Source organism: Oryctolagus cuniculus, chromosome 5, assembly GCF_051225735.1.
Source record: "Oryctolagus cuniculus isolate XC-2025 breed Fujian yellow rabbit chromosome 5, ASM5122573v1, whole genome shotgun sequence".
In the NCBI taxonomy this organism is placed as follows: domain Eukaryota; kingdom Metazoa; phylum Chordata; class Mammalia; order Lagomorpha; family Leporidae; genus Oryctolagus; species Oryctolagus cuniculus.
The window spans coordinates 41,511,098-41,535,920 of NC_142871.1; the positions used below are offsets into that span (position 1 = coordinate 41,511,098).

A 24,823-nucleotide genomic window follows, 5' to 3' on the forward strand; every position below is an offset into this window, starting at 1 on the left:
TATATTTACTTAACAGAAAACATATGATGTTACATTCAATGGTCATTCACTGGATTTTTATCTACCATTGAGACAACTATATCTTTATCTTTCATCATGTTACAATTGTAGCTAATTTTGTACTTAACTAAAATATCGGTTTCTAAAAGGACTTAATAGGAAAATTATTATGCAAAAATTATTTGAAATATGTTTAACAGCTTTGTGATAAATGATTTATGTTTAGTTTTTGGAAGACCTTTTGTTAAACAGAGCAAGAAAAAAGGTAGAATTTGCTACTGTTTTTCCATCTGGATGTTCTGATGAAACATGATTCAGAGAGGCACCATACTGAGCTCCCTGCCTTTTAGATAACTTGCTACCCAAGGAAGCAAAAGCTATTCTTCCACATTTCTGGGTCAACTTCTTTAGAGGCACCTCTACCCCCACTGTGCCCACTTAAGCAAAATAAATACAGCTGTGTCTATTATTCAAAATAGCTTCCTAGACAAAAAAGGACTATTCTATCTAAATCAGACAAAAATTGTAAATTAGTCAAGATGCAGAAGAAATTGCAATATTCCATTTTTTGGCCTATTTTTTTTTCTATGCTTTAATACCTGATTAGATCATTTCTCTGGGATCTTGATCGTTAGACAACTACCAAGTATATCATTTGGAAAGAAAATATAGACTGCAGACCTTGGTAACAGCGATCATTTGACTCACTTATGTACATTTTAGCATCAGACCAGAACTGTTGAAAGACTATTTGAAAACAGGCATTTCCCAATTTAGAACTGGTATACAAGTTTTTTCTAATGTTAATGTTTAGTGTCTATCTTTGAAACTCTATTTTATCACTCCTGTTCTTACAACTCCCTCTTTTCTACATGTATTAGTCTGCTCCAATCTCTTTGTGATCTGATCACAAAATGCCCACCATGTAGAGATTTTTATCAGAGCAGCAAGGTTTCTTCTGAAAAGTTGTTTACTCATATCTTCAGTTTCTTGAATCTTAACTGAAAATTGGTAGAGCATATTACTTTTATACACAAAATTGGTAGAGTACATTACAGTTTATACACAGTAATATTTCAGGGAGTTAGAGGTCTAGCCATTGGAACCAAAGCTCCTCCCCCTTTTTTTTCTAAATGGACTTTATTTTTTATAGAAGATTAGATTCATAGCAAAATTGAGCAGCAAGTATGGAAAGTTCCGAAATACCTTTTACCTCCAGACCTCAAATTTCACAGCCTCTTCCAACTATCAATGCCCCCCTTTATAATGGTACATTTGTTACAATTAATGAGCCTACAATGACATATCATTGTCACCTGAATCCCCTGGGTTCACGCTTGATGTAGTGCATTCTAAGAGTTTTTGACACATGTGCAGTGACATGTACCCACCTTTATAACCATTATGGTATATGCAGCAGCTTCACTGCACTAAAAATATCTGTGCTCTGCCTCTTCCTCCCTACGCACTATCCCCCCACCTCTGCCCACTAAACTTCTTGTAACCACTGATCCCTTTACTGTCTCTATAGTTTTGTGTTTTCTTGAATGTGATATAGCTGGAAACCATTTCAAATTGGCTCCTTTCATTATCTAACATGCATAGCCTTCCTCCGTACTTTTTTTTTTTTTCTTTTGGACAGGCAGTTAGACAGTGAGAAAGAGAGACAGAGAGAAAGGTCTTCCTTTTCTGTTGGTTCACCCCCCAAATGGCCGCTACGGCTGGCGCGCTCAGCTGATCCAAAGCCAGGAGCCAGGTGCTTCCTCCTGGTCTCCTATGAGGGTGCAGGGCTCAAGCACTTGGGCCATCCTTCACTGCCTTCCCAGGCCACAGCAGAGAGCTGGACTGGAAGAGGAACAACCAGGACAGAATCCAGCGCCCCAACCGGGACTTGAACCCCGGGGGTGCCGGCGCCGCAGGCAGAGGATTAGCCTAGTGAGCCGCGGCACCAGCCTCCTCCATACTTTTCCAAGGCTTAGTATGTCATTTAATTTTAGTGCTCAATAACAATCCATTGACTGCAAGTATCACAGTTTATTTATTCTTTCATCTACTAAAGGACAGCTTGCTTAATTCAAAGTTTTGGTAATTATGAATTAAGCTGCCATCCACATTCATGTACAGGTTTCTATGTGTATATAAGGAACTCAGTTTTTCAAAGGTATAGAATGGGTTGATTTTTCTCAGCTCTACAAGTAACACATGCATCTTTTAGAAACTTAGAAAATACAGGAGAGTAAATTAAAGAGTAAATTAAAGATCTTGTCACCTGAGCTATCTAGCATTAATATTTGATACATTTGTGGCAGATACTTGTCTGAGTGATTAAGATCACAGTTAGGATATCCATGTCTCATGTCAGAGCACCTGAATTTAAGTTCCATCTCTGACTCCCATTTCCAGGTTCGTACTATTACAGACCCTGTGAGGCAGTAGTTAATGACTCAAGTGGTTGAATCCATGCCAACCACATGAGAATTGAGTTCCCAGTGCTAAGATTTGGCCTGCCCCAGCTTTGGCTATTGTGGGCATCTCTCTCTCTCTCTCTCTCTCTCTCTCTCCCCCCCCCCCCGCCTCCCAAGTAAAGAGAAATATTTATACATTTCTTTCATTGCTTTCTAATACATTGTATGTACACACATATAGAAATCTGTTTTACCATAATGGGAAACAAGTTGGTTTCTGAACACTTGCCCATTTAAATATCCTTACAAACACAATTTTAAAAATTTATGTAACATTCTTTCATGTACAGATTCCATAAGTTATTAAATCCATCCTGAACATGATTGCTTGTGCAATTTATACTATAATGAATATCCTCTTAACATTATTTGTATGTCATTATTATAATTTAATATTCATACAAATATAGTTCAAAAGAAATTTTTTTATTTGAAAGGCTGAGACACACAGAGAGACGGAATCAGACAGAGATTTCCTATCCATTGGTTTGTTTCCCAAATGTCCACAACAGGTGAAGTTGGATCAGGTGAGAAGCTGAGCACTCAGTGTAAGTCTCCCAAATGGGTAGCAGGGTCCCAAGTACTTGAACCATCACTTGCTGCCTTCTACGGTGTGCATTTGCAGGAGGATGCGTCCTGAGTAGGAAGGCACCTAACGCTAAGCACTCCGTGTGCGATGCAGGCATTCCCAGCAGTGTCTGAGGTGTTAGGTGTTGTGCCAAACACACACCTTTAATTGCCTTACCTCTTCAGGTCGCCCTTTTCTCATTTGTTAAAGTTCATGCTTTATGAAATGTAATTTCAACATAATAAAACTCACCTGTTTCAAGTATACAGGTGAATGGTGTTTAGTATTTGTGCCCCAGCTGTTTTTTTAAAATATGAATTTTAAAACCTGCACAATTCTAGAAAAATGAATGGCCTGAAACCAGCATAGCACAGGGATACATTGTCAACACTCAGGTGAAGGCACAAAGACATACAAAACTTCAAGTGCTCTTACAATGACAATAGAATCAAATGAAACAAAAAATTAAAACTTGTTAAAATTTTTAAGATGAAAACAAAGCTGAAAAACAAAATATGTACATAAACATATATACACATAAATTGATATAAAATATATAGATATAATCACAACTTCCCTTTTATATCAATTTAGAATATATAAAGGTAACATAAAACTTTAAATCATTTACTTACTTATTTACTTAGAGAAAATTAGAAAAGTTTACTTCATTGAAACTGAGCAGATATAGTAAGTGCTTGAATCAGAAAACATGCAAATATGTCACCTGCATATGAACTAATTCATTTAAAACAATTGTAAACATAACTCCTACATTATAAGCATAACTATTATTATGTTGGCTCTTGAGAAAAAATAATCCTGAAGTTCATCTGGGAGAATAGACAAGTGAAGAAATGCAACCAAGTATTTTTAAAATAGAACAATGATGGTGAACTTGTCCTTCCAATATTAAATTCTACTATTGAGTCATAATAAATGGTACTATATGTTATTTAGAGAAAAATCAAAAGCTGAATCTATTATTATTTTTAAGATTTACTTGTTTATTTGAAAGTTATAGTTACAGAGAGAAGTCTTCCAACTGTTGATTTACTCCCCAAACGGCCGCAATGGCCAGGGTTGGGCCAGGCTGAAGCCAGAAGACAGGATCTTCATCCAGGTCTTCCACATAGGTGGTAGGGGTCCAAGCCCTTGGGGTGCTTTTCCCAGGCCACTAGCAGGGAACTGCATAGGAAGTGGAGCAGCTGGGTCCTGAACTGGTACCCACGTGGGCTGCTGGCATCTCGGATGATAGCTTTATCTGCTACACCACAATGCTGGCATCTAATAAATTATTTTAATAATCGCATTACTAGTTGCTATAGAAGCATATGAAAAAGGCTTTGAACTTGACTCTACTGCCCATACACATAAGAACTTGTTTATAGCTCAGAAGACAATATAGGGCCGGTGCCGCGGCTCACTAGGCTAATCCTCCGCCTTGCGGCGCTGGCACACCGGGTTCTAGTTCCGGTCGGGGCGCCGGATTCTGTCCCGGTTGCCCCTCTTCCAGGCCAGCTCTCTGCTGTGGCCAGGGAGTGCAGTGGAGGATGGCCCAAGTGCTTGGGTCCTGCACCTGCATGGGAGACCAGGAGAAGCACCTGGCTGCTGCCTTCGCATCAGCGCAGTGCGCCGGCCACAGTGCGCTGGCCATGGCGGCCATTGGAGGGTGAACCAACGGCAAAGGAAGACCTTTCTCTCTGTCTCTCTCTCTCACTGTCCACTCTGCCTGTAAAAAAAAAAAAAAATAGACAATATAGAATATTTCTTTCTATTTGATAAAGTTAGCACTACATATTTGGCGTTATAGGAAGAATGATTTAATAAATTATCCTAGTATAATTATCAATTTAGAAAATGGTAGATCAAATTGGATCATCAGTATTATACCACATAGCCAAAGAAATTTGAAATAGATGAAAAAGTTACATTTTAACATGTAACTATCCAGTGTTTACATTTGAAACGACTTTCAGATATACAAATATAATGAAAGGCCATAAAGAAATAATATGTTGGAGTACCTAAAATGGAACTTTATTTATCAGAAATTTTTTAAAAAGAAAAAAAAATTAGTATCAAAGTGTGGCTACTGCTACTTACAATGCTGGAGTCACAAATCTATCACAGTGCTGGTTCAAGTCCTGGCTGTTCTGGTTCCAATCTAGCTCCCTGCTAACGTTCCTGGGAAAGCAGCAGCAGAAGGCCCAAGTACTTGAGCCTTAGCCACCCTGGCTTCAGCCTGACCCAGCTCTGGTTGTTGCAGCCATTTGGAGAGTGAACCAATAGATGGAAGATCTCTCTCTCTCTCTCTGAAAATCTGCCTTTCAAATGAATAAATTCCTTTTGGAAAGTGTGGAAAATAATTCAGTTTTATGAAGGCTATATATCTCTACAATCTAAAACAAAAAATTCAATTAAAATCTTAATTGAATACTAACTAGGAAATGGACAAAGAAACTTAAATGCCTTGTAATTATATAAAATTAGTTTGGACTCATTAGTGTAAAATTACACAATGATACCTCTTTCACTTATTTGGAATTTGTGAAAAATATTTTAATGCATGAATTTTAATCATGGTCCAATGTCAAATGAGACAGCGAGAATTCAAACGAAAGTATAGAGTGGAGTTTCACTGTTAGAAAGCATTTCTATATGTACATATCAAGACTGAAAAAATGTTAAACTGAATTGAATCAATTTTTATACAGAGTATATATACATAGACATTTGTATATATATACATACTTCACTCACAAAAATAAAAATTCAGGCTAAATTCCTTGATGTATTTTTGTGCTTCATTTTATGAATTGCCTCATCTATAAAGTTGGGAAAACATTATTATTTAGCCCTTAAAATTCTTCTGAGAAGTGAGGTAATCAGTAAGTGCCTACTGCAAATGTTTGGCATGCAACAAGTACTCGATGATTATTAGTTATTCTGATTCTCATTACCACCTTTTACACAGTTAGAAGGGCTTCTCTAGTTCATGCAGCATAAGCAAGCCTAAATGTTCTTTTAGACCAGCTTTATTCTTCTTATGATGAAAATAACTTCTTTCAGACTTTTTGCAGCAGTGGGTCTGTTTTTTTGGTTTTTGATGACATGGTACATTTTCATTTTTGTCTAATCTTTTTTGTTGTGTTTTTCAAATACTTCACTGGGAAGTCTGAGGAGCTTTTCCTAGGGTTGTTGTACAGTCAGTATTTAAACCCTTCTTCATCAGATAGAAAACCCCATTTTGTTCATCTTTATTGTCTAAAGTGATCAGCAATAATAGCAAGTTTAGTCTTTCTGGTGTTTACGGATGCTAGTTTCTGGGCCTGTCTGCATAGTTTGAGACCACTCCGTCGTGGGTACCTGCAAATACCTGAAACAGCTCATCCCAGAGCTGTTGCTGCACAGCCGCTGTGTAGGTCAGGTCTTTCAGGGAAGGCTGCTAGGGCCCTGAGCGGCTTTCAGATAACGTTTTCTGGGCTGGTGACAGGTAGCTAGTTGAAGAACCCAGTGCTGACTTGAGATCAGATTTTCTAATTCATGTTGTTGCAGTTAGTTTTGTTGCCTAGTAATATGGAACCTAAAGATGTGTTTAGAAGTAAATGTTCTTTTTTCCTATGCTGGTGCATTTAGGAAAAAAAAATCAGTTTTCTTTATCGTGCAAATCAACATCTATTTAAATCATAAGCTCTGAAATCCACTTAAAACTTATGGTTGCATCAGAAAATTATACCTCATCCTAATTTGAATTTAATGTAAACTGACTTTTTATTGTTTTATATAACCATGGGTAACGGATCTTTTTTGAATACTGCATGGTAAAAATCAGCAAATATGTCAGACGAAGCACAACATTACAAGGAAACACCACAGCATATGTTGACAGTTAGAGAAGAATTGCTGCTGTTTTCACCCTTCACACCAGGATAATTTTTTCAATATTTACCTCCCATGTGTCGAGAGGGAAACATATGGGGCTTTACATAATCATAAGCATAAACAGGTGGCTACTTAGGTACATTTAATTTGCAGGCAACATCAATACTGAACAACACAATCGGCTCCACATGGCTCCCAAATTCTTTCCACTAACATTCCATTAGCAAAATTAAGATCATTAAAATAGAGGGAGGGTATGCTCCTCCTTCAATTGGCTTCAGCTACCTCTCAGAGTCAGGAATAAAACACATTTTCAAAAATGCCTTGGCATTTTGCTGTTTCTTTTGTTCAAGGGAGCGTCAGTAACTGTGTATAATGTATACCTTGTGAATAACCACAAGGAGCACAATATTTGCATTTGAAATGTGCTTACATCTTTTATTCTCCCTATACAGTAATCTGCTCATTATGGGTGAGAAATTATAGCGGTTAAATTCTAAGTAATTCCTCAAAGCATGGGGTCAGACCAACTCTTTAAAATTACCTGGAAATATTTCTCCAAATGCAGGCCACCCGATGAGGTCACCTGAGGCTCATTTCCATAGTCAAACACTGTGGCAGAATCTGAGGAAATTATCTATGCCGGCGCCGTGGCTCAATAGGCTAATCCTCCACCTTGCGGCGCCAGCACACCGGGTTCTAGTCCCGGTTGGGGCGCCGGATTCTGTCCCGGTTGCCCCTCTTCCAGGCCAGCTCTCTGCTATGGCCAGGGAGTGCAGTGGAGGATGGCCCAGGTGCTTGGGCCCTGCACCCCATGGGAGACCAGGAAAAGCACCTGGCTCCTGGCTCCTGCCAGGATCAGCGCGGTGCGCCGGCTGCAGCGGCGGCCATTGGAGGGTGAACCAGCGGCAAAGGAAGACCTTTCTCTCTCTGTCTCTCTCTCTCACTGTCCACTCTGCCTGTCAAAAAAAAAAAAAAAAAAAAAAGAATCTGAGGAAATTATCATTGCTGGGAATTTTTGCTCAATCCGTGCTGGATGCCGAGCTGCAGATTCTAGATATTTTGTTTCTTCTAATTTGGCCCAGATTAGAATGTCCAGTTTGCCATCTTTGGCACTTAACTCCATAGGCATGAATCTCTGTGACCTTGTAACTATCCTGCATGGCTTAGAATCCCCAATGAAAGAAACTGGGGAAAATTGGTAAATTGGTTACTGCTGCTTTTTGACTTTTTTTTTTTTTTTTTTGCTGCAACCAGAGTTGAAGCTGAGGTCAAGAATTCATTCTCTTAACCACTCCACTATGCTCTTGGGACAATCATTTTACTCTTAGCCTGAAAATTTGACTACCCACAGTCCCTCAGAGCTAGGAGTGATAAACCTATGAAGGTTGTCAAGATCCTGCTACCCAAGATGAGTCAGAGATTTTAGGGGTCTAAGGTTCATGGAGGTCCTTGCCAGTGTGTCTGAAAGCCAGTTCTGCAGAAGACCCCAGAGAGCTATGTTCTCACCAAGGTTTGTGAGAAGATTAAGTTCCCATATTCCCTTTTCTATTCCTTAGTCAATTACTCATTCTTACTACTTGGGAGAGAGGAGGCTTTAATTTACTTTAAAGATTTATTCATTTATTCAAAAGGCAGAATTACACACAGAGGGACAGATCGGGGAGACATGCACACACATACACACACACACAGAGGTCTTCCACCTGCTGTTTCACTCCCCAAACCGCTACAATGTTCAGGGCTGAGCCATGCCCAGGCCTGGAACTCCATCTGGGTCTCTCTTGTGGGTGCAGAGGCCCAAGGACTTGGGCCATCCTCTGCTGCTTTCCCAGGCTCATTGGCTGGGAGCTGGATTGGAAGTGGAGCATTCGGGACTCGAATCGGTGCCCATATGCGACGCTGGTGCCGCAGGCTGTGGCCTTACCTGCTAAGTCACAGCACTGGCCCTGACAGAAGAGGTTTTAACATGAATAATTATGTATATCCATGTATTAGAGCTATGAAAATAACAGAGCTTTAGGCCTAGATATTAGGTTGCATCCATTAACTCCAAGAGCTAACATTAATGTCAATTATTTGTTTAACATCTCAATTGTGTTAAATGTTTAAATCACTTCCTTCAAGGAATTTAATTGTTATTGGAAGTCAATTTTTTTCTTCCATGCAACAATTGAAAGAGGTAAACATGAATTCAAAGGTTTCATGTAACTGAATTATTGAAAAACTTAATAGCTAAATCATACACTTCTGATTCAGTTATTCATGGGAAGAAATTCAAAGATGGGAATTTTAAAGCTTTGTGTAGTCTCACCTAACATTCAAGAAATTTGGTCACCATCATTGATATACCTTCTTTGCTCCAAAATACTCTGATAAATTACTATTCCACATTTTCTTATCACATACTTTGACATTCTTCATATCTTCTATTTCTAGTTTTGGATACTGTTCTGTGAAGATTGTTGGAACCAATTATTAGGAGATAATGTTCAACAATCCTATAATTGACTAAAAATCTGGTGGATTTTCTCACAGTCAGGGCATTATTACTGTAAATTTCGCTAGGGGATTTCAGTTTTTTGCTTTTATAGGGCATGTAACGCACACCATTTCAATCCAAAGTTGAACAGAAATAGTTGGGTTAGAATTTCTGTGGAAAATAGGATTTAGGATAGTCTTCAAGAAGATATTTTGGTAGAATTGTCTTGGTAACAAGATGATTGATAATCAACAAGAAATATATTATATGAAAGATGTATACATACAAATATATGCTAAAAAGGATATTTAGAAATTGCAAATTGAAGTATGGTTTTTCAAGAGATAGGAGCACATACAAAAAACTGTCTGAGACATTTTAATTTTATTGAAGAAGAGATAAGATATATGATCAGAAATACACAGCAGCATAATTTCTCCAAACCTTCTTCATATACCTCAATCCATTAGAAATTTCTGAACATGTATCTCAAATATATATGATATATGTAATATTAGCTTATTATAATAATATATATTTAGAGTAGTGTGCTCATGTTTATGTATATTTGACTTATCTAATCCTGTATGTCAATGGCAAATTTATAAAAATAGGGGATATTAATTCATTTTTTGAATAGCTTTCAAGTATTTGAGAAATTTAAGACAAGTTAACATTTCATGAACTGGAATATCATTATTTCATGGGAGTATAAATGTTAAATTGGTCATTTTTTGTTGTTCATTTGTGTTTAGAGTTTATGATTTTAATACATGATTTCTTTATAGGAAATGTATAATCAATCCATTTTATGAGAATCACTTTACTTTAAAACATGGTAATATATTCTGGAAACACACTTAGGTAAGACCAAGTGACCAGATGCAGAATAGACCACATGAACTTGGATAGAGGACACTCTGAAACCCTTCCCCTAATATTCTTCCTAGATAAGGGGATTTGACATCACCTGTGGTCAGAGGCATGGGGCCAACTGATTTGAACTTAAGAGACTGTGGTCAATCAAAGTATTAAATATAAGTTAAATTCACTTTCTTACATTGTTCAATTTTAAATGGTCTTTATCTTTTTGCATCTGAAAGGAGGGCAAACACCAACCTTGTGGAAAAAATAGACAATTTGTGATTTGCAACAATAATTAAAAGTTGAATTATTTTACTTGTTGGTGAAACCCTTGAGTTTTTTTTTTTTTTTAAGATTTATTCATTTATTTGAAAGGCGGAGTTATGGAAAGAGAGAAAGAGAGAGAGAGAGAGAGAGAGAGAGGTCTTCCATCTGCTGATTCACTTAATAAATGGCCGCAACCAACAGCCGGAGCTGGGCAGATCTGAAACCAGGAACCAGGATCTTCTTCTGGGTCTCCCACGTGGGTGCAGGGGCCCAAGGACTTGAGCCAGCTTCCACTGCTTTTCCAGGCCATAGCAGTGAGTAGATTGGAAGAGGAGCAGCCGGGACGTGAACCAGCCCCCATATGGGATGTAGGCAAAGGCTCAGCCCTATACACCACAGTGCTGGCTTGGCCCTTGAGCTTTAAAAACACAAAAACCTATCCATTTTTTATGAGCTTGTGGTAATAGAGAATTTATAATATCTCTTCGAATCTTCATGTCCTCACCAGTCAAATGTTTGTGTTTGTTTTTTCAAATGACTACCTCATATTTCTATTTTGAAAGCAAAATTGAATCATACTTATAAATTTTCAGCACATTCTAAGTTGCTGATATTTTGATAGAAGAAGATGAGAATTAGAACATAACATTAATCCCAAGATTCCTTATCTCAGAGCTGGAGGAACCACATTTGGTTGGAACTCTGTAATGAAGCTAGAGCTTAGACTTGGAAAAAAATGATTGTGAAGCCTTTACTGTGAATGTATGTAATATATATATGTGTATCATATATATACCATGTGTGGGATATAATTAGAAATTTTAATCTTAAAATTACTTTATGTGTAAATTGATGAGGGAGAAAGAGGAAAATGTAGAAAACATTTGATAAGCATAACCTCTGCACCTTGCTCCAGGAAATTGTTACGGCTTTGTTACACTGGGGGTCTGAGAAAGGCTGCTCAATGCCAAGGCAGGCCAGCTGATGAAATGAAGAAACCTGTTCTTGAACAGTAATAAACACATTATTCTTGTGAGACTGTTCTTACAAGTCGTACATGTAACAGGGAGGCAGAATCCAATAGGGGCCTGCCACGTGGGGATCAGGGACCCTGCGACTTGAGCCTGCATGTGCTGCTTTCCTGGGTGCACATGAGCAGCAAGCCGGAAGAGGAAGTGGAGCCAGGACTTGACCAGGGACTTAGATATGGGATGTGGGAGTTTCAACTGCTGTGCCAAACACCAGCTTCTTATTTTTGTTCCTTAAATGACGTATGCCTTATGGACAGTTTCTCCTAATTTAAAAATAATAAAAAAATCCATTTTAATAGCCAGCAATCTATGGTGAAAATAAAAACCTATTTTCTCTTTGCTTTTTTTAACTTATAATGATTGCATGTTTTCTAAAGTTTGGCTTATTTTAAAACTGTCATCATTAGTCAGCTCCTAAAATGTGCTTTGTTTTTCTTTGGAGGCATAATAAAACATATTTCTCCCAGTATAAAGCTATTATATTCCTTGTGAAAAAGCTGGAGGAAAATTGATCAAGTTTAGAGTTCATCAAGTCCAATGGTACTTTAGTTTATATTTAACTTCCTTCAATGTGAGCATCACATTTAAAAAAGTATTTATACTAGTTCTTATGATATTAAATAGCTATTTATAAGGTGATATTGTAGGGATTAGCTACAATAATATATGAAGAAATAATCAAATGCTTTTTCCTGTATTCTCCCACTTAGTATGCTATACCTTGTACTTTGTCATCTTCTAAGGGAAACACAAAGAAGCATGGCTACATTTTTCTTTCGATAGAAGCATACAACAAGACAGCTCTGAAGAGTGTGATTAACTTGAAATAATGGTGGCCCTTAGGGTGTTACACTTTTTCTACTACATAATATTTTAGGATTTTTTATTGCCTTAGGTGAACTCTATTCCCCAAGAATGATGATGCTGAATAATTCTTCTGTGACTTATATCATCAATAAAGGTTCAATAGAAATAAAACTATGTGCCTCTACCTCTTTTTTTAAAAAAAATATTTATTTATTTGAAAGTCATAGTTACACACAGAGAGAAGGAGAGGCAGAGAGAGAGAGAGAGAGAGAGAGAGAGAGAGAGAGAGAGGTCTTCCATCCAATGGTTCACTCCCTAATTACTGCGGCTGATTGGAAGCCAGGAGCCAGGAGCTTCTTCCAGGTCTCCCAAGTGGGTGCAGGGGTCCAAGGACTTGGGCCATCTTCTACTGCTTTCCCAGACCATAGCAAAGAGTTGGGAAGTGGAGTAGCTAGGACTCGAACTGGTGCCCATATGGGATGCTGGCACTGCGGGCAGTGGCCTTACCCACTATGCCACAGTGCTGGCCCCATGCCTCTACCTCTTATGTGATTCTAGGTAGATGCTTTATAAAACTTATTTCACAAAATTTGCTGAATTATCTGTACCCTGATAATGATTTTTAACTCATAGAAATTACTCTTCAGACACAGGCAAATGAGATTAAAGACTCAGGCACCCCCACCCCCACCCCAATACACATTCAAATGCATTCACAGAAATTCATTTTCGGTGGCAGGTTCCAGAATACTGTTTTGTTGAATTTTCCCTGACATGATAAAATAAGAAATTTCTTCAAAATAAATGTTTCTTTTTCTTATTGTCTTCAAGCGCATCATGCAGTGAAATATATTTTTTCACTTTTAAAGGTTTCCAAGATATATTGCACATGCTACCTTATTCATTTCTTATCAAGATGACATCACTCACATATTTTTCAGGAAGTTAATGTCTGAAAAATAGCAAATTCCTTTATTGTATAAGCAAAAATAGAGTTCAAAAATAACTGATCAGAATAAGTCTTTGAGCAGTAATCCATGTACTATAATCTGATTAATAATGTGTGGATGGATAGATTAATTGCATTGGAATACATATTTAAATGATTTTTCTAAGCATTATCACTTCATAAGTGGTTTGAAATCTTCTGTCTTCTTATATATTATCATTTGTATACTTTGGAGAAAGAAAACAATAAGCTATTTTTTCTTTGTTCTTATTTTCTATGGAATTTATTGAAATCTGTTCATCAAACTTCTAGAAGTGTTATAAAGCTAATGTGTTCATAAAATAAAAACAAAATAATTCAAAGATAAGAGCTACATAGACATGCAACCATATAAGTTGTATTTTTAAAAATGTTTCCATTTAAAATTATTTATATGTTTTTATTTATTTGAAGGCAGAGACAGAGAGAAAGAGACAAACAGGTTCTTCCGTCTGCAGCTTCACTCCTTGAATGCCTGCAATAGCTAAAGCTGGGCCAAGTCAAAGCCAGGAGCCTGGGATTCCGTCTGGGTCTCCCACATAACTGGCAGGACCATGTACCATAGCCATGACCTGATGCCTCCAAGGATACACATTAACAGGAAGATGGTTAGGAAGCAGAGAAGCTGGGACTTGAACTTATAACTTTTTTTTTGCATTTATAATTGAATTTTTAAAAGACTTTTTTTTTTGACAGGCAAAGTGGACAGTGAGAGAGAGAGACACAGAGAAAGGTCTTCCTTTGCCGTTGGTTCACCATCCAGTGGCTGCCGTGGCCAGCGCACCGCGCTGATCCGATGGCAGGAGCCAGGTACTTCTCCTGGTCTCCCATGGGGTGCAGGGCCCAAGCACGTGGGCCATCCTCCACTGCACTCCCTGGCCACAGCAGAGAGCTGGCCTGGAAGAGGGGCAACTGGGACAGAATCCAGCGCCCCGACCGGAACTAGAACCTGGGGTGCCGGTGCTGCAAGGCGGAGGATTAGCCTAGTGAGCCGTGGCGCCGGCCAAAAAACTTTTATTTAATGAATATAAATTTCCAAAGTACAGCTTATGGATTACAATGCCCTCCCATTAACTTCCCTCCCACCCGCAACCCTCCTCTTTCACGCCCCCTCTCCCCTTCCATTCACAGCAAGATTCATTTTCAATTCTTTTTATATACAGAAGATCAGTTTAGCATATATTAAGTAAGACTTCAACAGTTTGCACCCACACAGAAACACAAAGTGAAAAATACTGTTTGAGTACTAGTTATAGCATTAAATCACAATGTACAGCACATTAAGGACAGAGGTCCTACATGAGGAGTAAGTGCACAGTGACTTCTATTGTTGACTTAACAAATTGACACTCTTGTTTATGGCATCAGTAATCACCCTGGGCTCTTGTCATGAGTTGCCAAGGCTTGGAAGCCTTTTGAGTTCACGACTCTGATCATATGTAGACAAAGTCATAGTCAAAGTGGAAGTTCTCTCCTCCCTTCAGAGAAAGGTACCTCCTTCTTTGATGACCTGTTCTTTCCACTGGGATCTCACAGAGATCTTTCATTTAGGTCATTTTTTTTTTTTTTGCCAGAGTGTCTTGGCTTTCCATGCCTGAAATACTCTCATGGGCTTTTCAGCCAGATCTGAATGCATTAAGGGCTGATTCTGAGGCCAGAGTGCTATTTAGGACATCTGCCATTCTATGAGTCTGCAGTGTATCCCGCTTCCCATGATGGATCGTTCTCTCCCTTTTTTTTATTCAATAAGTTAGTATTTTCAGACACTAGTCTTTTTTTGTGTGATCCCTTTGACTCTTAGTCCTATCATTATGATCAATTGTGAACTGAAATTGATCACTTGGACTAGTGAGATGGCATTGGTACATGCCACCTTGGTGGGATTGAATTGGAATCCCCTGGTATGTTTCTAACTCTACCATTTGAAGTAAGTCAGCTTGAGCATGTCCCAAATTATACATCTCTCCCCTCTCTTATTCCCACTCTTATATTTAACAGGGATCACTTTTCAGTTAAGTTTGAACACTTAAGAATAATTGTGTGTTAATTACAGAGTTCAACCAAGAGTATTAAGTAGAACAACCAAAAAAAATACTAGGAGGGATAGAGCCGGCGCCGTGGCTCAATAGGCTAATCCTCCACCTTGCGGCGCCGGCACACCGGGTTCTAGTCCCGGTCGGGGCGCCGGATTCTGTCCCGGTTGCCCCTCTTCCAGGCCAGCTCTCTGCTATGGCCAGGGAGTGCAGTGGAGGATGGCCCAGGTGCTTGGGCCCTGCACCCCATGGGAGACCAGGAAAAGCACCTGGATCCTGGCTCCTGCCATCGGATCAGCGCGGTGCGCCGGCTGCAGCGGCGGCCATTGGAGGGTGAACCAACGGCAAAGGAAGACCTTTCTCTCTCTGTCTCTCTCTCTCACTGTCCACTCTGCCTGTCAAAAAAAAAAAAAAATACTAGGAGGGATAAAGTATTAAGTTGTTTATCAACAGTCAGGGCAAGGGCTGATCAAGTCACCGTTTTTCATTGTGTCCATTTCACTTCAACAGGTTTCCTTTTTTGGTGATCTGTTAGCTGTCACCTATCAGGAAGAACATATGATATTTGTCCCTTTGGGACTGGCTTATTTCACTCAGCATGACGTTTTCCAGATTCCTCCATTTTGTTGCAAATGACTGGATTTCATTTTTCTTGACTGCTGTATAGTATTATATAGAGTACATATCCCATAATTTCTTTATCCAGTCTACTGTTGATGGGCATTTAGGTTGATTCCAGGTCTTAACTATTGGGAATTGAGCTGCAATAAACATTAAAGTGCAGATAGCTTTTTTGTTTTCCAATTTAATTTCCTTTGGATAAATTCCAAGGAGTGGGATGGCTGGGTCGAACAGTAGGGTTATATTCAGGTTTCTGAGGAATCTCCAGACTGACTTCCATAGTGGCTTAACCAGTTTGCATTCCCACCAACAGTGGGTTAATGTCCCTTATTCCCCAAATCCTCACCAGCATATGTTGGTAGATTTCTGTATGTGAGCCATTCTAATTGGGTGAGGTGAAACCTCATTGTGGTTTTGATTTGCATTTCCCTGATTGCTAGTGATCCTGAACATTTTTTTAATGTGCCTGTTGGCCATTTGGATTTCCTCTTTTGAAAAGTGTCTATTGAGGTCCTTGGCCCATCTCTTAAGTGGGTTGTTTGTTTTGATGTTGTGGAGTTTTTTGATTTCTTTGTAGATTCTGGTTATTAATCCTTTATCTGCAGTTTAGTTTGCAAATATTTTTTCCCATTCTGTCGGTTGTCTCTTCACTCTCCTGACTGTTTCTTTTGCAGTACAGAAACTTCTCAATTTGATGCAATCCCAATAGTTAATTTTGGCTTTGACTGCCTGTGCTTCTGGGTTTTTTTCCAAGAAGTCTTTGCCGGTGCCAATATCTTGCAGGGTTTCTCCAATGTTCTCTAATAATTTGATGGTGTTGGGTCATAGATTTAGGTCTTTAAACCATGATGAGTGGATTTTTGTGTAAGGTGAAAGGTAGGGGTCTTGCTTCATGCTTCTGCACGTGGAAATCCAGTTTTCCCAGAACCATTTATTGAATAGATTGTCCTTGCTCCAGGAATTGGTTTTAGATCCTTGATCAAATACAAGTTGGCTGTAGATGTTTGGATTGATTTCTGGTGTTTCAATTCTGTTCCATTGGTCTATCCATCTGTTTCTGTACCAGTACCATGCTGTTTTGATTATAACTGCCCTGTAGTATGTCCTGAAATCTGGTATTGTGATGCCTCCGGCTTTGTTTTTGTTGTACAAGATTGCTTTAGCTATTCGAGGTCTTCTGTATCTCCATATGAATTTCAGCATCATTTTTTCTAGATCTGGGAGGAATGTCTTTGGTATCTTGATTGGTATCACATTGAATCTATAAATTGCTTTTGGGAGAATGGACATTTTGATGATATTGGTTCTTCCAATCCATGAGCATGGAAGATTTTTCCATTTCTTGGTATCCTCTTCTATTTCTTTCTTTAAGGTTTTGTAATTTTCATCGTAGAGATCTTTAACGTCCTTGGTTAAGTTTATTCCAAGGTATTTGATTGTTTTTGTAGCTATTGTGAATGGGATTGATCTTACCAGTTCTTTCTCAGCCATAGCATTGCCTGTGTATACAAAGACTGTTGATTTTTTGTGCATGAATTTTATATCCTGCCACTTTGCCAAAAGTTCCAATATTCTCTTAGTAGAGTTCTTTGGATCCCCTAAATAAAGAATCATATCGTCTGCAAAGAGGGATAGTTTGACTTCTTCCTTCCCAATTTGTATTCCTTTAATTTCTTTTTCTTGCCTGATGGCTCTGGCTAAGACTTCAAGAACTATATTGAATAGCAGTGGTGACAGTGGGCATCCCTGTCTGCTACCAGATCTCAGTGGAAATGCTTCCAACTTTTCCCCATTCAATAGGATGTTGGCTGTGGGTTTTTCATAAATTGCTTTGATTGTATTAAGGAATGTTCCTTCTATACTTCTATACCGAATTTTCTTAGAGTTTTCATCATGAAAGGGTGTTGTATTTTATTGACCACTTTCTCTGCATCTCTTGAGATAGTCATATGGTTTTTCTTCTTCAGTTTGTTAATGTGGTGTATCACATTGATTGATTTGCGAACATTGAACCATCCCTGCATACCAGGAATAAATCCCACTTGGTCTGGGTGGATGATTTTTCTGATGCGTTGTTGTATTCTATTGGTGAGAATTTTATTGAGGATTTTTGCGTCTATGTTCATCAGGGATATTGGTCTGTAATTTTCTTTCAGTGCTACATCTTTCTCTGACTTAGGGATTAAGGTGATGCTGGCTTCATAGAAAGAATTTGTGAATTTGGGAGGATTCCCTCTTTTTTGATTGTTCTAAATAGTTTGAGAAGAATTGAGTTAGTTCTTTAAATGTCTGGTAGAATTCAGTAGTGAATCCATCTGGTCCTGGGCTTTTCTTTGTTGGGAGGATCTTTATTACTGTTTCAATTTCTGTCTCTTTTATGGGTCTATTTAGATTTTCTATGTCTTCATGATTCAATTTTATGTAGGTTGCATGTGTCCAGGAATCTATCTATTTCTGATAGGTTTCCCAGTTTGCTGCCATACAAGTCCTTGTAGTAATTTCTGATGATTCTTTTTATTTCTGTGGTGTCTGTTGTTACATTTCCTTTTTCATCTCTGATTTTATTGATTTGGGTCTTTTCTCTTCTTTTTTTAGTTAGTTGGGCCAATGGGGTGTCAATTTTGTTTATTTTTTCAAAAAACCAGCTTCTCGCTTAGCTGATTCTTTGTAATGTTGTTTTTGGATTCAATCCTGTTGATTTCTTCTCTGATTTTTTTTAACTTTTATTTAATGAATATAAATTTCCAAAGTATGACTTATGGATTACAATGGCTTCCCCCCCATACCGTCCCTCCCACCCACAACCCTCCCCTTTCCCATTCCCTCTCCCCTTCCATTCACATCAAGATTCATTTTCGATTATCTTAATATACAGAAGATCAGCTTAGTATACATTAAGTAAGGATTTCAACAGTTTGCTCCCACACAGAAACATAAAGTGAAAAATAATAGATGATTTTTTTTAAATGATGATGAAGTCAGATCAGACCTATTGTCATGTTTAATCCCAGTGAGAGTCAAGTTGGGAATTGATAATTTCTTTCTTTTTTACAGAGGATCAGTTTAGTATGCATTAAGTAAGGATTTCAACAGTTTGCACCCCCATAGAAACACAAAGTGAAATATATTGTTTGAGTACTTGTTATAGCATTAAATCTCAATGCACAGCACATTAAGTACAGAGATCCTACATGAGGAGTAAGTGCACAGTGACTCCTGTTGTTGACTTTACCAATTGACACTCCTGTCTATGGCATCAGTAATCTCCCTATGCTCCAGTCATGAGTTTCCAAGGCTATCGAAGCCCTCTGAGTTCTCCGACTCTTATCTTGTTTAGACAAGGTCATAGTCAAAGTGGAGGTTCTCTCCTCCCTTCAGAGAAAGGTACCTCCTTCTTTGATGACCTGTTCTTTCCACTGGGATCTCACTCACAGAGATCTTTTGCCAGAGTGTCTTGGCTTTCCATGCCTGAAATACTCTCATGGGATTTTCAGCCAGATCCGAATGCCTTTAGGGCTGATTCTGAGGCCAGAGTGCTATTTAGGACATCTGCCATTCTATGAGTCTGCTGAGTATCTCACTTCCCATGTTGGATCACTCTCCCCTTTATTTATTCCATCGGTTAGTGTTAGCAGGTACTAGACTTGTTTATGTGCTCCCTTTGACTCTTAGTCCTTTCATTATGATCAATTGTGAACTGAAATTGATCACTTGGAATAGTGAGATGGCATTGGTACATGCCACCTTGATGGGATTGAATTGGAATCCCCTGGTATGTTTCTAACTCTACCATTTGTGGCAAGTCAGCTTGAGCATGTCCCAAATTATACATCTCTTCCCTCTCTTATTCCCACTCTTATGTTTAACAGGGATCACATTTCAGTTAATTTTCAACACTTAAGAATAACTGTGTATTAATTACAGAATTAATACAGAATTTTTCAGAATTTTTTTTTGTCTGTTCTACTTAATATGACTGGTTTAATTCTGTAATTAATTCACAGTTATTCTTCTCTGATTTTAATTACTTCTCTTCTCCTACTAGATTTGGGTCTGGTTTGCTGCAGTTTTTCTAGATCCTTGAGATGCATTGAAAGTTCATTTATTTGGTGCCTTTCCAATTTCTTGATGTAGGCACCTACTGCTATAAACTTTCCTCTCAACACTGCTTTTACCGTATCCCATAAGTTTTGATATGTTGTATTGTTATCCTCATTTACTTCCAGAAAGTTTTTGATTTCTCTTTTGATTTCTTTTATGACCCAGTGTTTATTCAGGAGCATATTGTTCAGTCTCCATGTGTTTGCATACTCTCTAGGGATTCCTGAGTTGCTAATTTCCACCTTCATTCCACTGTGGTCTGAGAAGCTGCATGGTATGATTCTAATTCTTTTAAATTTGCTAAGACTTGCTTTATGGCCTAGTATGTGGTCAATCCTAGAGAAGGTTCCATGCACTGCTGAGAAGAATGTAAAATCTTTAAATGTAGGATTGAAATATCCATTTGGTCTATAGTGTCGATTAAATCTGCTGTTTCCTCGTTGATCTTCTGCCCGATTGATCTGTCTGTTTCTGAGAGTGGAGTATTAAAGTCCCCCATTAGTATTGTATTGGAATGTAAGTCTCCCTTTAAGTCCCTTTACATATATTTTAAATAAACCGGTGCCCTGTAATTAGGTACATATACATTTATAATAGTTACATCTTCCTGTTGAATTGAACCCTTAATCATTATATAGTGCCCCTCTTTGTCTCTCTTAACAGTTTTTGTGTTAAAGTTTATTTTGTATGATATTAATATGGCTACTGCTGCATTTTTTGGTTTCTGTTGGCATAGAATATCTCTTTCCAACCTTTCACTTTCAGTCTGCATGCATCTTTGTTGGAAAGATGTGTTTCTTGTAGGCAGCGAATAGATGGGTTTTGTTCCTTAATTCATTCAGCCAGTCTGTGCCTTTTAATTGGAGAGTTGAGTCAATTAACGTTCATTGTGACTATTGATAAGTAGTAACTTTGCCCTGCCATTTTCCCAAAGATATTTTCTAACATATGCTTTGAACTTCCTGTGATCTTTTGCTGTGAGGTTTCCTTCCTTTACCTTCTTTCATATTGATGACTGTGTTTCTGTGTGTAACACATCTTTAAGCATCTTTTGCAGGGCTGGACAAGTGGTGACAAATTCTTTCAATTTCTATTTGCTATGAAAGGTCTTTATTTCACCTTAATTCACAAATGAGAGCTTTGCAGGATATAATATTCTGGGCTGGCAGCTTTTCTCTCTTAGCACCTGGGCTATGTCTTGCCATTCTCTCCTAGCCTGTAGGGTTTCTGTTGTGAAGTCAGCTGTGAATCTAATTGGAGATCCTCTGAGAGTAATCTGAATTTTCTCTCTTGCACATTTTAGGATCTTTTCTTTATGTTTCACTGTGGTGAGTTTAATTACAATGTGTAGTGGTAAGGATCTCTTTTGGTCATGTTTATTAGGGATTCTATGAGCTTCCTGTACTAGGATGTCTCAGTCTTTCGCCAAACCTGGGAAATTTTCTGCTACTATCTCACTAAAAAGGCCTTCTAATCCGTTCCCTCTCTCCATGCCTTCAGGAACTCCTAGAACACAAATGTTGGTTTTTTAATAGTATCCTGTAGATTCCTGACAATATTTTTTAGATTTCTAATTTCCTCTTCTTTTCTTTGGTTTGACTGTATACTGTTCTCTGTCTTTTAAGTGCGATATTCTCTCTTCTGCTTCATCCATTCTGTTTTTAAGGCTCTCTAATGTGTTTGTCATTTGATCTATTGAATTCTTCATTTCATTATGATTTCTCTTCAATCAAAGTTTCATGTTCTACTAGTTGTTTCATTTCATTTTGATTCTTCCTTAATATTTCATTTTTGTGAGAGAGATTTTCTATCCTGTCCAGTAAGGATTTCTGTAGTTCAAGAATTTGTTTTTCGTGCCAGGGGATTCCAATGCAATCCCATCAATGTGGCATGTACACCAATGCCATCTCACTAGTCCAAGTGATCAATTTCAGTTCACAATTGATCACACTTATAGGTCTAAGAATCAAAGGGATCACACAAACAAGAGTAGTGTCTGCTAATACTAACCGATAGAATCAAAAAGGGAGAGAACGATCCATCATGAGAAGTGGGATACACAGCAGACTCATAGAATGGCAGATGTCCTAAATAGCACTCTGGCCTCAGAATCAGCCCTTAATGCATTCAGATCTGGCTGAAGAGCCCATGAGAGTACTTTAGGCATGGAAAGCCAAGACACTCTGGCAAAAAAAAAAAAAAAAAAAAAAAAAAAAAAAAAAAAAACCTAAATGAAAGATCTCTGTGAGTGAGATCCCAGTGGAAAGAACAGGTCATCAAAGAAGGAGGTACCTTTCTCTGAAGGGAGGAGAGAACCTCCACTTTGACTATGACCCTGTTGGAATAAGATCTAAGTCGGCGAACTCAAAAGGCTTCCATAGCCTTGGCAACTCATGACAAGAGCCTAGGGAGATTACTGACGCCATAAATAAGAGTGTCAATTGTTAAGTCAGCAGCAGGTCTCACTGTGTACTTACTTCTCATGTGGGATCTGTCCTTAATGTGTTATCCAATGTGAAGTAATGCTATAACTAGTACTGAAACAGTATTTTACACTTTGTGTTTCTGTGTGGGTGCAAAGTAATGATATCTTTACTTAATATATACTAAATCGATCTTCTGTATATAAAGAGAATTGAAAATGAATCTTGATGTGAATGGAATGGGAGAGGGAGTGGGAGGTAGGAGGGATGCGAGTGGGAGGGAAATTATGGGAGGGGAAAGCCATTGTAATCCATAAACTGTACTTTGGAAATTTATATATACTAAAAAATAAATCCAAAGTACAGGATCGGTAGAACTGTAAAAAAAATTGTTTTTGAGAACTTCTTAATGTTCTTATCAATTTTTTGAGATTTGTTTCTTGCATTTCTTCTGTCTCATCATCTTCATAATCTTGAATTGTGGTGTCTTGTTCATTTGGCACGTCATAATGTCTTCCTTGTTCTTGTTTCCTTGGTTTGTGTGTTTGTTTGGCATTCTGGAGATATTCTTTGGTTTCTTCATTGTAGTGGTTTTTCTCTTTTTGCTATGACTCTAGATTAACTGGACTGTCTGCTTTTGAGGCTGTGATGGGTGTGGCCAGAGAGCTCTGTTTGGTTCTTCAGGGTTAAGGGTGTGCCAAATGTGACTCACCCAGGTTGTTCTCTCTCTCTCTCTCTCTCTCTCTCTCTTTTTTTTTTTTTTTTTTGACTCAGAAGGGAACTAATTCCGCACAGCTGAGCGGAACTGAGGATAGTCAATGTATGAAATCTGGCCCCTGTGGGTATTCATCTGCTCTATCTCAAGGACCACACAAAGGGTCTATGCAGCCCTCAGTGTGGTCTCAAATTTCTCTGTAGTTTCCCACTGGGTTGCCAAGGTTAACTAGTTTGTGTACTCCATGAGTTCTCTCGCCCACCCTCAGATTTTCAGTCTCATTTCATTAGCTCCACACCTTCACTGGGTCCTAACCTCCTGTTATTTCTCCCCAAGTGGAGAGAGAGGCTCGTGTCCATGCCAGTTCCCCTTATTTATTCATTTTTTTCTCTCCTCCAGTCAGCCCGGTGAACTTTCCCCAGTGGGGCTTCAAGCCTCGTTCCCTCTAGGCTCTTTCTGCCATTTCCGTGCCAACGTCTCAGGTTACAGAGGTTTTTGTCTCACCTCCCCTTCCAGCACTGGTGTGCAGACTCCACAGTTGGGCTTCCGAGCCATGGGCATCCTTGTTCTCCCTGTAGGTCGTGTCACATCCACTATATCCGGAAGAATTTCCTCTTCAATTTTTTTCCCGAGCCTTTCCCTGAGACTATAGTAACTCCACTTTTATTAAACTTTCTTTTCCCGGACTATCAGTGTGCACCCTCACTATTTTGCCATCTTGGCTCCATCTCTGAACTTAACACTTTGACATGTGGATATCTGGGTTAACAATTTAAGCCCTTGCACCAACACCCACCCTAATAAAAACTTACCCTAGTAGAGATTATGTGAACAGGTTTGGAGAGAAAAATTCAAATAGTAAAATTGTGAAATTTTCTAATTGAAAAATTAGAGAAATAATGAGAAGAATGACACATAATCAAGATTATTCAATCCAGAGTAACTTACATGGTATTTTCCAAGGAAGGTTATGAAAAACACTGATACACTGTGTTGTGATTTAATATTGCATGCTTTTCTAAAGATTTTTATAATCATAGAAATTTGAGAGATTCCTAGTATCTTAATGCCCTCTTGAATGTCACAATACATCTAAACTTTCTGAGAAATTTTACACTATTTAGGATAATGCAAATATTTTTTGTTATAGTACAGTATGTGTAACATAATATTGACCATTTTTAAGTGTACAACTTAATTTTGTTAAATAGATTCCCAATGTTGTGTACAACCACCATTATCTACTAACCAGTTCCAGATGTATAGCTTTTACATCATCAATTTGGTCATGAATCATTTTCCTTCTGGAATATTTCTTATTTTTAGTGTTTCTGGAGACTACATTGGTTAAAACTGCTCTAATCCAATCTTCTCATTTTTAGCAATAAAATATAAAAATGTGTTCTTGAGAGATTAAATGGCTTGCTTGGAATCACACTGGTAGTTGGGACAAAGCCTGTATCTCATTCAAAGTTCCCATTTCCAACAGCGTATCTATTTCAATATAAGTCCCCCTTTTCTCTATATTGCCTGATCTGATGATAATAATTTAGAAATAATGTATTACATTTTT

At 38.2% G+C, this 24,823-nt stretch overlaps 1 protein-coding gene across 2 annotated transcripts in view; it reads left to right on the forward strand.

The window, feature by feature from the left end:
- Nucleotides 1-24,823, forward strand: part of THEMIS (thymocyte selection associated) — a 213,822-nt gene that overhangs the window by 66,787 nt on the left and 122,212 nt on the right. The window lies entirely within an intron of this gene.